The 16,710-nt window shown below is 42.2% G+C and overlaps 1 protein-coding gene across 1 annotated transcript in view; it reads left to right on the top strand.

The window, feature by feature from the left end:
• Positions 1-16,710, top strand: part of LOC126252982 (ATP-dependent translocase ABCB1-like) — a 251,623-nt gene that overhangs the window by 27,855 nt on the left and 207,058 nt on the right. The window lies entirely within an intron of this gene.

The following is a 16,710-nucleotide window of genomic DNA, read 5'->3' as shown; positions in this document are numbered from 1 at the left end:
CGAATCATGCCACAATAGTCAGAAAAGTATTTTTTACGTTAGCTGTCGTCTGGTAGTGGCATTTTATTCTTCTTCAAACCTTGTTTGACACCTTTAACTCAGAACAAGTTTTCTACGTGCATGTAATCAACAAACTGCATGTGCATTGTCAGACTGTTGTAGTTAACATCAGAGAATTCGCATATATCGTTGATGATTAATTTGTCTCTCATATTTAGTATTGTTTTAACAACACTAAAAGAAACCTTACGAAAATTGTGCATTTTATTATGTTGTTGTTGTTGTTATTGTGGTCTTCAGTCCTGAGACTGGTTTGATGCAGCTCTCCATGCTACTCTATCCTGTGCAAGCTTCTTCATCTCCCAGTACCTACTGCAACCTACATCCTTCTGAATCTGCTTAGTGTATTCATCTCTTTGTCTCCCTTCACGATTTTTGACCTCCAAGCTGCCCTCCAATACTAAATTGGTGATCCGTTGATGCCTCAGAACATGTCCTACCAACTGATCCCTTCTTCTAGTCAAGTTGTGCCACAAACTTCTCTTCTCCCCAATCCTATTCAATACCTCCTGATTAGTTACGTGATCTACCCATCTAATCTTCAGCATTCTTCTGTAGCACCACATTTCTAAAACTTCTATTCTCTTCTTGTCCAAATTATTTATCGTCCATGTTTCACTTCCATACATGGCTACACTCCATACAAATACTTTCAGAAACGACTTCCTGGCACTTAAATCTATACTCGATGTTAACAAATTCCTCTTCTTCAGAAACGGTCTCCTTGCCATTGCCAGTCTACATTTTATATCCTCTCTACGTCGACCATCATCAGTTATTTTACTCCCTAAATAGCAAAACTCCTTTACTACTTTAAGTGTCTCATTTCCTAATCTAATTCCCTCAGCATCACCCGATTTAATTTGACTACATTCCATTATCCCCGTTTTGCTTTTGTTGATGTTCATCTTATATCCTCCTTTCAAGACACTGTCCTTTCCGTTCAACTGCTCTTCCAAGTCCTTTCCTGTCTCTGACAGAATTACAATGTCATCGGCGAAACTCAAAGTTTTTACTTCTTCTCCATGAATTTTAATACCTACTCCGAATTTTTCTTTTGTTTCCTTTACTGCTTGCTCAGTATACAGATTGAATAACATCGGGGAGAGGCTACAACCCTGTCTCACTCCTTTCCCAACCACTGCTTCCCTTTCATGCCCCTCGACTCTTATAACTGCCATCTGGTTTCTGTACAAATCGTAAATAGCCTTTCGCTCCCTGTATTTTACCCATCCCACGTTCAGAATTTGAAAGAGAGTATTCCAGTTAACATTGTCAAAAGTTTTCTCTAAGTCTGCAAATGGTAGAACGTAGGTTTGCCTTTTCTTAATCTTTCTTCTAAGATAAGTCGTAAGGTTAGTATTGCCTCACGTGTTCCAACATTTCTACGGAATCCAAACTGATCTTCCCCGAGGTCCGCTTCTACCAGTTTTTCCATTCGTCTGTAAAGAATTCGCGTTAGTATTTTGCAGCTGTGACTTATTAAACTGATAGTTCGGTAATTTTCACATCTGTCAACACCTGCTTTCTTTGGGATTGGAATTATTATATTCATCTTGAAGTCTGAGGGTATTTCGCCTGTCTCATACATCTTGCTCACCAGATGGTAGAGTTTTGTCATGACTGGCTCTCCCAAGGCCATCAGTAGTTCTAATGGAATGTTGTCTTCTCCCGGGGCCTTGTTTCGACTCAGGTCTTTCAGTGCTCTGTCAAACTCTTCACGCAGTATCTTATCTCCCATTTCGTCTTCATCTACATCCTCTTCCATTTCCATAATATTGTCCTCAAGAACATCGCCCTTGTATAAACCCTCTATATACTCCTCCTACCTTTCTGCCTTCCCTTCTTTGCTTAGAACTGGGTTTCCATCTGAGCTCTTGATATTCATACAAGTGGTTCTCTTCTCTCCAAAGGTGTCTTTAATTTTCCTGTAGGCAGTATCTACCTTACCCCTAGTGAGACAAGCCTCTACATCCTTACATTTGTCCTCTAGCCATCCCTGCTTAGCCATTTTGCACTTCCTGTCGATCTCATTTTTGAGACGTTTGTATTCTTTTTTGCCTGCTTCATTTACTGCATTTTTATATTTTCTCCTTTCACCAATTAAATTCAATATTTCTTCTGTTACCCAAGGATTTCTACTAGCCCTCGTCTTTTTACCTACTTGATCGTCTGCTGCCTTCACTACTTCATCCCTCAGAGCTACCCATTCTTCTTCTACTGTATTTATTTCCCCGATTCCTGTCAATCGTTCCATTATGCTCTCCCCGAAACTCTCTACAACCTCTCGTTCTTACAGTTTATCCAGGTCCCATCTCCTTAAATTCCCACCTTTTTGCAGTTTCTTCAGTTTCAATCTGCAGTTCATAACCAATAGATTGTGGTCTGAATCCACATCTGCCCCTGGAAATGTCTTACAATTTAAAACCTGGTTCCTAAATCTCTGTCTTACCATTATATAATCTATCTGATACCTTTTAGTATCTCCAGGATTCTTCCAGGTATACAACCTTCTTTTATGATTCTTGAACCAAGTATTATCTATGATTAAGTTATGCTCTGTGCCAAATTCTACCAGGCGGCTTCCTCTTTCATTTCTTCCCCCCAATCCATATTCACCTACTATGTTTCCTTCTCTCCCTTTTCCTACTGACGAATTCCAGTCACCCATGACTATTAAATTTTCGTCTCCCTTCACTACCTGAATAATTACTTTTATCTCGTCATACATTTCATCAATTTCTTCATCATCTACAGAGCTAGTTGGCATATAAACTTGTACTAATGTAGTAGACATGGGCTTTGTGTCTATCTTGGCCACAATTATGCGTTCCCTATGCTGTTTGTAGTAGCTAACCCGTACTAGTATGTTTTTATTCATTATTAAATCTACTCCTGCATTACCCCTATTTGATTTTGTATGTATAACCCTGTAATCACCTGACCAAAAGTCTTGTTCCTCCTACCACCGAACTTCACTAATTCCCACTATATCTAACTTTAACCTATCCATTTCCCTTTTTAAATTTTCTAACCTACCTGCCCGATTAAGGGATCTGACATTCCACACTCCGATCCGTAGAACGCCAGTTTTCGTTCTCCTGATAACGACGTCCTCTTGAGTAGTCCCCACCCGGAGATCCGAATGGGGGACTATTTTACCTCCGGAATATTTTACCCAAGAGGACGCCATCATCATTTAATCATACAGTAAAGCTGCATGTCGTCGGGAAAAATTACGGCTGTAGTTTCCCCTTGCTTTCAGCCGTTCGCAGTACCAGCACAGCAAGGCCGTTTTGGTTAATGTTACAAGGCCAGATCAGTCAATCATCCAGACTGTTGCCCCTGCAACTACTGAAAAGGCTGCTGCCCCTCTTCAGGAACCACATGTTTGTCTGGCCTCTCAACAGGTACCCCTCCATTGTGGTTGCACCTACGGTACGGCCATCTGTATCGCTGAGGCACGCAAGCCTCCCCACCAACGGCAAGGTCCATGGTTCATGGGGGGGCATTTTATTATAAGAAATGAAGTAAAACTACTCACGATAACCTTACGACGAAAGTCTGTTTTAATAAAACTGAGTATCTGTACACAAGCGTGCCTCTATCGGCACGAATTAGTAAAATACTACTCACTTTGATTTAGATTCGGTCTGTGTTTAATTGGTATGCTGTGTCATACTCAAAAGGTATGCAAATCTGGCATTTCATAAATTAAATTATGTATTTCTAGAAACCCAAAATTTGCTTCTCAGCAGCTGAAAGAGGCGTTACCTGTTGTGCAGCATTGTGTTTTTCACCATTGCACTATGAGCTGAAAGTATTTTCTTGCGATTTGCTTATCGATGTTTGACCTGACTGCTTGTAGCTCTTTCACAGAAGAGATAAAAAACGTTATTGCTAGCGACACTTGAACCGCGAAACATAACACTCGGTTTTCCCGAGGTCAGCACGTCACCACAAAGCTAGCGAAGAGATATGTGTTATGTTTTCCTCTTTCAAGGTCAATAGTGGCTAGAACTCGTAAACCGCTATTTAAAGGACGCGATTAGTTGCGAGTTCCACGTGCAACAACTTTCCTGGGCTGAAAACCGTAAATTTACAATCTTCTGTTACACCTCAAGCGATAATAACTCAGATTATTCAATGGAAATGACAGAAAAAATCAAGTGAACTTTGAGGCTTAATTCCGTGCACACCAGGAAGTAAGTCGTCGATCACAGTGTTGCCAAACATCCCTTGCCTTGTTGCCAAATCTCACTTACAGTACCAGCAGGAAGAAGACGAACCGATGTGATCCTACAGCGGGCTGGGAAGTGACCATAGCTGCCGTCTCAAAGACGCGGCTGCTACGTAATGCGTCTGATTCGCATTTCTGTAACTAGGGTTAGGGACTGGAGTGTAGTTACTAATAATACTCAGAACTGACTGCTAACTAAGCATCATAATTCAGTAACACTCATAGTTGTTTTTATATTTCTTTCGTACTGTACTCAAAACTAAGAAACTAATTCACGGACATTTTCGTGCCTCGCCGATAGTCGAGCACAACAAACAAATAAAAATAAAAAGAGTGTGTGTCTCTGTGTGTGTGTGTGTGTGTGTGTGAGAGAGAGAGAGAGAGAGAGAGAGAGAGAGAGAAATATAAAAAAGAATGAGAGAGAGATTAAATAATTGTAATAAAGAAATTCAATACTGGTATGTAAAGAAATCTTTCGTTAAAATGGCACGTTCCACATCATTACGAAATGTCGTATTCATGATCTACGGAACAAGTATTAATCTAATCTAATCATATTGCTGACTAGCCGTGAAGAGTCATGAATTACCGAAATTTTCGCCAATATCAGTAACCAAATCTAAACCTGAAAATAAAAGACGACAGTTTTTGTAATAAACCAGGACTCCTATCAGGACCCTTTCATCCCTGTTAACTAACCACGAAAGATGTCTGATATACCTCAATTCAGAAGTAACAAAGTGTGTATGCATTTAAAGATGAAGCGCATGATGTGAAGTTGTGTGACGGAGATACGAACCCAACACGTAATCGTATTGTTAACTAAGTAAAATCAAATGTTACGTATCGGTTTTTCTTACCAGCTGCTAGGTGTTTGAATCTCAAATAAGGATACAAATTTTTGTGCCTGAGCGACAATCGAACCGCACTCCTGTCGTTCTTCTTTATTGTCCACGAATATACACTCCTGGAAATTGAAATAAGAACACCGTGAATTCATTGTCCCAGGAAGGGGAAACTTTATTGACACATTCCTGGGGTCAGATACATCACATGATCACACTGACAGAACCACAGGCACATAGACACAGGCAACAGAGCATCCACAATGTCGGCACTAGTACAGTGTATATCCACCTTTCGCAGCAATGCAGGCTGCTATTCTCCCATGGAGACGATTGTAGAGATGCTGGATGTAGTCCTGTGAAACGGCTTGCCATGCCATTTCCACCTGGCGCCTCAGTTGGACCAGCGTTCGTGCTGGACGTGCAGACCGCGTGAGACGACGCTTCATCCAGTCCCAAACATGCTCAATGGGGGACAGATCCGGAGATCTTGCTGGCCAGGGTAGTTGACTTACACCTTCTAGAGCACGTTGGGTGGCACGGGGTACATGCGGACGTGCATTGTCCTGTTGGAACAGCAAGTTCCCTTGCCGGTCTAGGAATGGTAGAACGATGGGTTCGATGACGGTTTGGATGTACCGTGCACTATTCAGTGTCCCCTCGACGATCACCAGTGGTGTACGGCCAGTGTAGGAGATCGCTCCCCACACCATGATGCCGGGTGTTGGCCCTGTGTGCCTCGGTCGTATGCAGTCCTGATTGTGGCGCTCACCTGCACGGCGCCAAACACGCATACGACCATCATTGGCACCAAGGCAGAAGCGACTCTCATCGCTGAAGACGACACGTCTCCATTCGTCCCTCCATTCACGCCTGTCGCGACACCACTGGATCCTTATCCTAAAAAAATTTCTTATCAGCTACTGAAGCATCTTTCTCTTATGTGGGCTGCAGGGGTTATGACCCCTGGGGAGGTGGGTGGGTGTTTTCCATGGCTGTGTGTATTGCAGTTGTGTTTCTGTGTGTGGCGCGTGACCTTGAGTGGGACTTAGCCGCTGAGCGAGGCAGCGAGTGTGCGAGATGTTGGGGCGTGAGCGGAAGACGGCCTAACGGTGTGCGGGACCGTAGCCCAGCTTCATGGAGACGGTTGCGAATGGTCCTCGCCGATACCCCAGGAGCAACAGTGTCCCTAATTTGCTGGGAAGTGGCGGTGCGGTCCCCTACGGCACTGCGTGGGATCCTACGGTCTTGGCGTGCATCCGTGCGTCGCTGCGGTCCGGTCCCAGGTCGACGGGCACGTGCACCTTCCGCCGACCACTGGCGACAACATCGATGTACTGTGGAGACCTCACGCCCCACGTGTTGAGCAATTCGGCGGTACGTCCACCCGGCCTCCCGCATGCCCACTATACGCCCTCGCTCAAAGTCTGTCAACTGCACATACGGTTCACGTCCACGCTGTCGCGGCATGCTACCAGTGTTAAAGACTGTGATGGAGCTCCGTATGCCACGGCAAACTGACTGACACTGACGGCGGCGGTGCACAAATGCTGCGCAGCTAGCGCCATTCGACGGCCAACACCGCGGTTCCTGGTGTGTCCGCTGTGCCGTGCGTGTGATCATTGCTTGTACAGCCCTCTCGCAGTGTCCGGAGCAAGTATGGTGGGTCTGACACACCGGTGTCAATGTGTTCTTTTTTCCATTTCCAGGAGTGTAGCTTAAGTGTGAATTGTTTACTCACCAACACTAAGATATGTGCGTCTTTGACCAGAAATTGTTGGCAACACATGAACAGACATTAAAAATTCACGTTAATTATCAGTAGCAGGCCGGTGTGCACGTGATAGGGCTTGAAATGAAATTATGAAAATTTTTCTACTGCATCAGGATTCTGACCCACATACTTATCTTTGGAGGAGACCTAGAGAAGATTGCAGTCTTGGGAAAAGGAACGAAATGATTGAACTACTCTTACGAGAGATTCAGATCCTCGAAAGAGGAGATATGAATTCGAATCACAGTCCAGCACCAAATTTTTCAACGTCTCTAGTTCAATTAAGTGCAAGTAAAATAAGAGCCCTGTTCCTTTAAATGGCTATCTGTTCATCAAATAAAATAAAAAATTTTAATGTAAGTTTACTGGCGACAGTATTTTTGTTTACCATGAGCTCCAGCTATGTCATTTCCCGACGTAAACCGGCTCTGCCCAGTTAGGAATGAAGGAACGTGATGTTTAATGCGGATTCTGGATTATAACATGTTTCTCTTGAGGTTACCAGAGGTAAAGTAAATCTGTTTGTGCCTCTTAAAAATAAATGCCTGAACCCACGCATTGCACTTGTGATAGTTCGTTCCACCAGACCATTGTGGCCACATTTCCCAGCCCCAAGAGTGTGCTGTAACGGATGATGTGCTTAGCTTACAAAATTAGTCACAGGGGAAAAAATGCGAGTCTATTAAATGGTTAAGTAGAAGCAAGCTTCTGACGTGGAGATTATGCCATTCTCATGTCAGCAGGATGTAAAGACTCTTCTAGGCATCATAGCCTCGATGTGAAGTCATTTTGAAATTTTCACTAATTCAGGAAATCTCATAGTTTGAGAAAATCCACTGTGAAGTGTGAAGTTACCGGATAATTCGATTATTATCGTCATTATTACTATCAATGTCTTCATACCGCTGCTGGAACACATGTGCTTGAAGATCATTCAAGGCCTTTTTGTCATTATAGAAGTAGTTGCCCAAGAACAGGTTCTTCCCCTGTCTTCGGAATCCTTTTCATGTTAATATCAAACATAAGCAATTACTCGTAGATCACATTAAAACTAAAGTAATTGATGAGGACGTCACTTGATAACAAAAACGCGCTGCCTTTCTTCATTTACTTGCGCCTAGAAATGGCTGCTGAATACTGCCAAAGCGAAAGCCAAGCGATCTTACTGCCTTCCGATATACGTCGCTGTCAGTTCTTCCATATGATTTGGTCGACGTGACCTGTTTCAAGCTGTGTATGACAGGGAATGTTTTAGAAAATCAATTGTTTTCCTTTGCAATAAACAGAAAGATTTTCAGTCTAAGCTATGTAAGTCCAAAATTTTCGCAATATTAGTTCAAATTTAATATTCGCTTCTATAATGTATGAAAGTATTTCACAGTTGCAAAACCCGCAACCGACTCATTGTCCTTACACTTAGTAGCTAACCATAAATTCTAGCTCAGCGTGACACCAGTTTAAGTAACCTAACATATTGAAGACTGTTTGCCAGTGCTCTTTCTCACCGGAAAATATGCAATTCATTCACTGGGCTCAATAAGTACACTGTAACAGTAATTTCTGTGTGTATGCAATGCGTACGGATTGTAGAATTTAGTGGCGCTCTCACTTCCACTTCTGTATACAATTGCCTGACCTAAAGTGGCCCTTTATCATATAGGCCCTGGGCGGTGCACCATCATATTGACAACAGTAATGTGCTTATACTGACAACCTCACTGTTCGTTTTACCTGATTTTGTAATCATTTAAATAAAACAACTTGACCTTCCAGTGGGAGACATTTCGTCCCCTTTTCCTTTTGTGAAATTTGTCAGTAAGCTTTTTGCCTTCCAACCAGCGACATTCGGCAGAGTGCGGCCGGTAAACGATTCACAAACCACGATTTAGTGCCGTTAAGACGATTTCTTTAAACATTGGCGTAGCTGAAGGAATTTATTTTCTTCTTAAATCGTCTCATGCAGCAACGTTCACAGATATCTCAAATAAGAAAAGCTCTTTATCCAGGTAAAAAGGTTGTAAAACAAACTTCCCACAGTTTGTGTCAGGTTGATCTTTTCGTCTAATAGCGCTGCGAAAGTATTTTGTCTAAGATGTATCAGAAGTAGTTTTCCTGTAGCTGTGGGAATCATTGGTTGAAAATGAGTTTAACAACAATGGGTACAGTACTGTTAAATATTTAAAACGATTATCAACCTAAGTCTGCGTTCATCCACAAACTGAGGCGTATTTTTAATATTGAAGCTAGACTGTGTATCCTTGTCTTGCTTGAGTGGGCATTGAAAGGCGTTTACACACACGTATACGAGGGTAATCCCAAAGGTAAGGTCTCCTAAGGGACACGCAAGTGTCAACGCACGCACAAACGAGAGATCCTAATTTTAATGCCAAGCAGAAACCACAGTGTTGGCTGCATGGTGGCAAGGTGATAAAGAGGAAAACTGCGGATACGTTGGTCTCAGGTTCGATCTATCGTCAGTCCCACGATTTTTATGTGCCGTTTTACACTTATTTCCCCTCGGGCAGTATTTATTGATGTGAAAAATGCCGAGTTGTACTGCGGTTCGAAAGCCACGTTAATTTGTACGTTCCCCTATTAACTGGCTAGGTAAGTCAACTCAAAGGTCGGAGGAAAGCAACGGCATATCACCTCCAACAAGACTGTGCCTATTAAAGCACTGTGGTGTTCAAACCACTCTTCCGATTGATGACTGCTTTACTTTCTATGGGTTCCAAAACTAATGATCTTCGGGTTATTAACATTTTTGTGTTTTCATGCTGTAGCTTTGATATCAGTTAACGTAAGTAACCAGCCGAGCACTGTCCCCGTTCGAGTTGTCAAGGTGGTAGACGACGATGCTGTCGGCTCCAGTCACAATCTTGGTAATGGCTATGCTTCAGTTGAATACCTCTATGTGCCTTCTGCGTATTTCAAGATATACTTTTATACACTTGGTGCGCATCCAAATTAATATCTGATACAGCTGTATTTAGCAACATGAATCAGATATGTTTTCCGTGCAATATATCGGACAACACGACAGTGCAGCGAGATTTCGTTTGTGTTTTGCGCATGGTGCAAGAAATATTTATGTTTTTCTTGCTTCTGTGATAGGTTTCACCCCACTGAATGCGAGCAAGCTCACGAATAGACTGTCAATAACTGGAATTTCGCAATAATACACTTAAAAGTTGTATTTTTGCATTACGTATCCCGATAAAAATAACTGTAAACAGGTTATATGCCTACTTGCTTATTATTCGCGCTTCTCGATGCTTTCCTCAAAAAATAGAAAGAAAAATAAAAAGAGAGAGAGAGAGACAGAGAGAGGAAACAGAAATGCATTTCAAATATCATCTCAGTGACGCCACGTTCGTCTCGTGATGTAAAGCAAGGATAGTTGATAGGTAATATCTCGTTGTACTAGAGATATGTATGGCTACAGGGTTCTTTCTTTTCGCTCTGCAAACAACCAGAACATAATTCAGTAGTAAAGTGGTAAGAACACCTACGCAGTGCGCCAATTATTTTGTTAATCGGCTGTAATGCAGTAAACATCCTTGTTTATTTATTTGTTATTACTACGATTGTTATTGTTATTCGTCACCTCACAACAGCTGTCCTATCACTCATTGCCGCCGATGCACGTAACGAATTGATCAGGATGAATGGAATGTGGGATGTTTCGTCATGGAGAATATACACATTTATCTCGGCGTCTTGTGTTCAGGGTAATATGAAAATCTCAATAAGAGAAGACGACAACGGGATGCCAGAGATGCAGGAAATAACACCCAACTATTTCTGTAGACTTAACACCATGACGACAGATAAACTGGCGTCTCACTGTATTTTGATTATAATTCGTTAGCCTTCTTGCGACCTCGTTTTAATACCTCGTGGGAGCAGACATAATATTTTGCTTTTTGAACACCGAACAGTAACACACAAAGATAGTAGATGGAAGGATACAAAGAAACAATCAGACTCATGTGTGTGGATGCAGTTCATCATTAGAGGACTAAACAAGAGGGAAAGATTACGAAAGCAATGAATACGCTGGTTAGTATATATTATTTGTATAGATCTGAAGATGAAAAAGAGCAGATCTGCACAGTGCCCGCATCTGCACTTTAGTTTCTGTCTTAACGGGCACAAGTTTTAGTTTCTTCTCTTCTGAATTTTCAAATGAATTGATTATTATGTGGTACAGAATAATTAGTTAACTGTTTTTCTTAAAGCTTCCATTCGCACCAACATTTTTCTACATTCTCGTACAGTTCATGAAATTGTACTTGTATGATCACAAGACTGTACATACATGCAATCGATTTCGAGGTGCAAAGTGTTTGGTATCTTACTTTTCGTGACAGGTGGGCAAAGTTGATTTCCAAAGACCTTTTATTGTACTGAAATAATCTTTTGTCACAAACTGACAAGGTAAGTGTTTTATTCGTATATATTTTGTGGGAAACTGTAACCGTGATGGAAGATTACACACCCGAATGTTTCACACAACTGGTAGGAGAAAACGCAGCATATTAACCAAACCCCGCGCCTCCTCTCCGCATCCTCCTATGACACCAGCACGGGATTCTCCTCCTATAACGCTACAGAGCTGTTCCTAGCACAGCTGAGAATTGGCAACATCGCCACAAACATTTGGCAACACTGTGGCAGTGCAATCACTTCCGCGTATGGTACTGAACTGACTCGCACTTGAAAGACTCGTGCTATATAATCCTCATCTAAAGTAAGACACTGAGACAAAAAATTCAATTTTTTGGCTAAAGAAATGCTATTCTTCACATAAGTGATAACTTTTATTATCTTTCACGATGCGTTATGAGGCTGATCGACCAATACCATGATGAGAGTGGGGTGCCGCCAGCAGTGCGTCCATAGCCTCCTGGTACCGCCCGTGTCTCGTGTTTCAACGCTGCAAGGAGGGGTCAGTTCTAACAGTGGTAGGGGTCAGCGTGTGTGAGCTTCTTTTTCTGATTTATTTTATGGAGCTGCGAATTTCCAGAAAAAATTCTGTAACGAAATCAGAAGAAAACCTACACACATCAAATCCTCTTGGCAGCTCGACTCAGTAAGTTGTTTTAATGGTCATAGATCTCGGCTTTCTGACTGCCAAGCTGCTTCACAATACAAGCGTCTCTGAAGAAATTCGAATCGACCGTCAACGATACGAAATTCAATATTGTTCTTCACTTAAGAATCACATGCCAGGGTGATAATTATGAAGGAAATGAACTGATAAGCAAATCGCAAGAAAATACTTTCAGCTCATAGTGCAATGGTGAAAAACTCAATGCTGCACAACAGGTAACGCCTCTTTCAGCTGCTGACAAACAAATTTTGGGTTTCTAGGAATACATAACTTTATTTATGACTTGCCACATTTGCATACCTCTTGAGTATGACACAGCATGCCAATTAAACACAAAACCAATCGAAATCAAAGTGAGTAGTATTTTACTAATTCGTGCCGATAGAGGCACGCTTGTGTACAGATACTCAGTTTTATTAAAGCAAACTTTCGCCGTAAGGTTATCGTGGGTGGTTTTATTTCATTTTTTATAATACAATGCACAATTTTCGAAAAGTTTCTTTTAGTGTTGTTAAAACAATACTAAACATGAGAGAGAAATTAATCATCAACGATATATGCGAATTCTCTGATGTTAACTATAACAGTCGGACAATGCACATGCAGTTTGTTGATTACATGCACCTAGAAAACTTGTTCTGAGTTAAAAGTGTCAAACAAGGTTTGAAGAAGAACAAAATGCCACTACCAGACGACAGCTAACGTAGAAAATACTTTTCTGACTATTGTGGAATGATTCGCTCTCCCCATACATAATACAAAAGCTACGAGATGCATCTGCTGCCTGGCCATTTTATTAAGCCTGAAAAGAACAAAATGTCGCAGAAGTTAGCCCTTTTTCCACATGCGACTATTTTGGGTTGAGAAGTGAAGGGAATTATGTTGAAAGTTTCATTAAATTGATAACTTCAGCAACCAGCAGAATTGGGTTTTAAAAAACTGCCAGCCGGTGTGGCCGTGCGGTTCTAGGCGCTTCAGTGTGGAACCGCGTGACCGCTACGGTCGCAGGTTCGAATCCTGCCTCGGGCATGGTGTGTGTGATGTCCTTAGGTTAGTTAGGTTTAAGTAGTTCTAAGTTCTAGGGGACTGATGACCACAGATATTAAGTCCCATAGTGCTCAGAGCCATTTGAACCATTTTTTTAAAAAACTTAGCAGCAAATGTAATTGAACTCGCGACGTCTTATCTACAGTGTGCAACACCTACCGTTACGCTGCTACCTGTCGCGTAGGTACAGCAGCTCCAGAAGTCAACAGTTCTTCCAGAACTTCCGCATTCCACAATGCTGTGAGATAATGCATATGGCTGGATCTAGACTTCTGAGAGACAGACGGTTACAGCTTTTCTTTTGCACTGCACGACAGTTCCAACAACCAGATAGCGCAATGGAGTAGCTCAAATGGAAAGGAACACTTTCTATTTAAATTTCTGCATCCTACACTGTTGGCAGTTCTGTGTAGGTGGCAGTTACGTTATTTAATTTCGGTGATTACAAAATAGAGTCGAATATGTGCACTGGATAGCCGAGGCAGCTAGTTCATGGCGATTCGGTGAACCAAGTAAATGAATGTACTGAACGTGCTGCAAACCACTACAGGGAACCTGTGTGTCAGAATTCTCATCGACTGTGCCGCATCGGTGTTATGATAGAAAAGTGAGTGACAGAGTAGAGGGGTTGGTGGTCTGTTGGATTGCTGATAGGTTCCTATACTGACGGTCTAGGTTCGATTCCAACTTCTGCCAATGCTTTTTGAAAGGGAGACCGATTCTATTTGCTTCTAGCTACATCAAATGAAGAAGGTATAATGGCATTGTGGTCTTAAATTCACATTAAACATATTATTCCTCTACCAAGTAGACGTTAGGTTGAACCGCAATAAAGTTAGGCTTTCTTATACTAGTCATATATTTCTAGTGACGAAACAAACGCTATGTAGGGTCACAGGACACTTATTCCATCTTTTATTTGAGCTTCTGTATGCCGATGTAATTGGTTCTGAACTGGGAATGTAACTCAGACCGCCCTTAACGCGGAATTTAATCCCTTCGTGACAATAAAGCTCGACTACAATTTGTTGTTTGTTCAAAACTGCAGATTCCTCAACATCTCCACATTTTGCGCATGAATGGGTTTGAATCCTGGCCCGGTACTAAGGTTTTCATTGTGAATTATAAAGCTCTAGCATGAGAATACCTATCTGCTGGGGGATAATAATTTTGATTTTTAACGCATTTTCATTCGTTGTCAACACTAATGATATCTGACGTTTTTGACTCTCAGTTAGACATAAAACTATTTGCGAGATCACTGTAAATTCAAGGATGTTATTCCGAGCTGCTGGTGGAGAAAAATTCGGTAGCTGACGTCGTTTGTGTGTAGTCAATAACGATATGTGTGGGGTTAGATTCCCAGTTAGCACTGAACTCTTCGTCATCTTATTACTAGTTCAAACATGCTCACATATCGCTGCTGGTGTAACAAACCCATAATTAACGTTCGTTTTCTCTATAATATAACAGCGATAGGTGCCGGGTTGGAGTCCTGGGAAGGGAAAAATTAATGTTTCGTCTCGTCAAAAATGGCTCTGAGCACTATGCGACTTAACTTCTGAGGTCATCAGTCGCCTAGAACTTAGAACTAATTAAACCTAACTAACCTAAGGACATCACCCACATCCATGCCCGAGGCAGGATTCGAACCTGCGACCGTAGCGGTCGCTCGGCTCCAGACTGTAGCACCTAGAACCGCACAGCCACTCCTGCCGGCGTTTAGTCTCGTCATTTCAGTTAAAACATCTAGCTACTGCCGAGAAAATCCGATATGTCACAGTTGATTGTCCTTCGATAACAATCCGATTAGGTTCTGGTTTCGAATACCTGTCGAGCACATAGATTTACCTCACGGCATTTCAAGTAAGTTACATGTGAAGAAGCAATATTTAACATCTCTCGTAGTTTGTTAACGGGGACAATAAATGCTGGGTAGGAAACCGCGTCCGTTAAAAACGTTTGCGTATCGCTAACCGATACTGTCTAAAATCGAGGTATATCACTGTCTGTATGACTAGTCAGGAATGACTGTTAGTTTCCGTCAGTCAGGAAATCTTAGTCTGCATGACCTGGGTTTCAATCCATATGCAGAACAAGACGGTTCGTCATGTCATTTGAAGTTCATACATATTCTCAAATTTTTAATGTCAATATTATGTTAAATAACAAGTATCGTATGTTACTTTGAAAAGGAAATCATGAATACGACGAACTTACTACGTGAATTACCTATCTGACGTAATAATGAGAGTGGTAACATGTCAGGTATGTCATTTATTGCAATAAATGTGAGCTTTCAAGCCTTAAGGTCAGTCTTCTCTGTGATAAGGTGTTGCCTGATATATCTAGTATCGTGGTATTACTTTACATTTTGAGTTATTACGATACAGAGCAGTGTTTTCTTGTGGTGACTTGTTGGTACCATTTTCAATAGTGAAACGACTGTACCAAGGAGCGATTAGAGGACCTGCTAGATAGCTGCGTTATGTGAGTTGCATGCTAATCAGGCGAAATGCAATTCAGGTCGTTCGGATACTTTTGAGCACGACTGTACCTTTCTTGCACAACTTTCAAGCTGCTGTGAAATACACTGGAGAGCCAAAGAAACTGGTATTGTACATTCAAATACAGAGACATGTAAACACGCAGAATACGGCGTTGCGATCGGCAAAGTCTATATGACAACAAGTGCCTGGCGAAGTTGTTGGATCGATTACTGCTGCTACTGTGGCACGTTATCGAGATTTAAGTAAGTTTGAACGTGGTGCTATAAAAGGCGCACGAGCGATGGGACACAGCATCTCCTAGGTAGCGATGAAGTGGGGATTCGCCCATGCAACCATTTCACGAGTGTACCGTGAATATCAGGAATCCTGTAAAACATCAAATCTTCGACATCGCTGTGGCGGGGAAAGATCCGGCAAGAACGGGACCAAAGACGCCTGAACAGAATCTTTCGACGTGACAGAAGTGCAACCCTTCCGCAAATTGCTGTAGATTCCAGTGCCGGGCCTCAACAAGTGTCAGTGTGCGAACCATTCAACGAAACAACATCGATATTGGCTTTCGGAGCCGAAGGGCTACTCATGTGTCCTTGATGACTGCCCGACACAAAGCTTTACGCCTCGCCTGGGCCCATCAGCACCTACATTGAACCGTTGATGAATGGAAACATATTGCGTGGTTGAACGAGTCTCGTTTCAAATTGTATCCAGCGGTTGGACGTGTACGGGTATGGAGACAACCTCGTGAATCCATGAACCCTGCATGCCAGCAGGGGACTGTTGAAGCTGGTCGATACTCTCTAATGGTGTGCCGAGTGTGTAGGTGGAATGATATGGGACCCCTGATTCGTCTAGATACGACTCTGACAAGTGTCACGTACGTAAGCATCCTGTCTGATCACTTGCATCCATTCGTGTCCATTGTGCATTCCGACGGACTTGAGCAATTCCAGCAGAATAATGCGACACCGTACACGGCCATAATTGCTACAGAAAGGCTCCAGGAACACTCTTCTGAGTTTAAACACTTTCACTGGCCACCTAACTCCCCAGATATGAACATTAATGAGCGTATCTGGGATGCCATGCAACGTGCTATTTACAAGAGATCTCCACCCGTC

The sequence above is a fragment of the Schistocerca nitens genome, chromosome 4 (assembly GCF_023898315.1).
Source record: "Schistocerca nitens isolate TAMUIC-IGC-003100 chromosome 4, iqSchNite1.1, whole genome shotgun sequence".
NCBI lineage: Eukaryota > Metazoa > Arthropoda > Insecta > Orthoptera > Acrididae > Schistocerca > Schistocerca nitens.
Note: the sequence above shows the minus strand (reverse complement) of the source record. Positions and strands in the feature narration are given on the sequence as shown.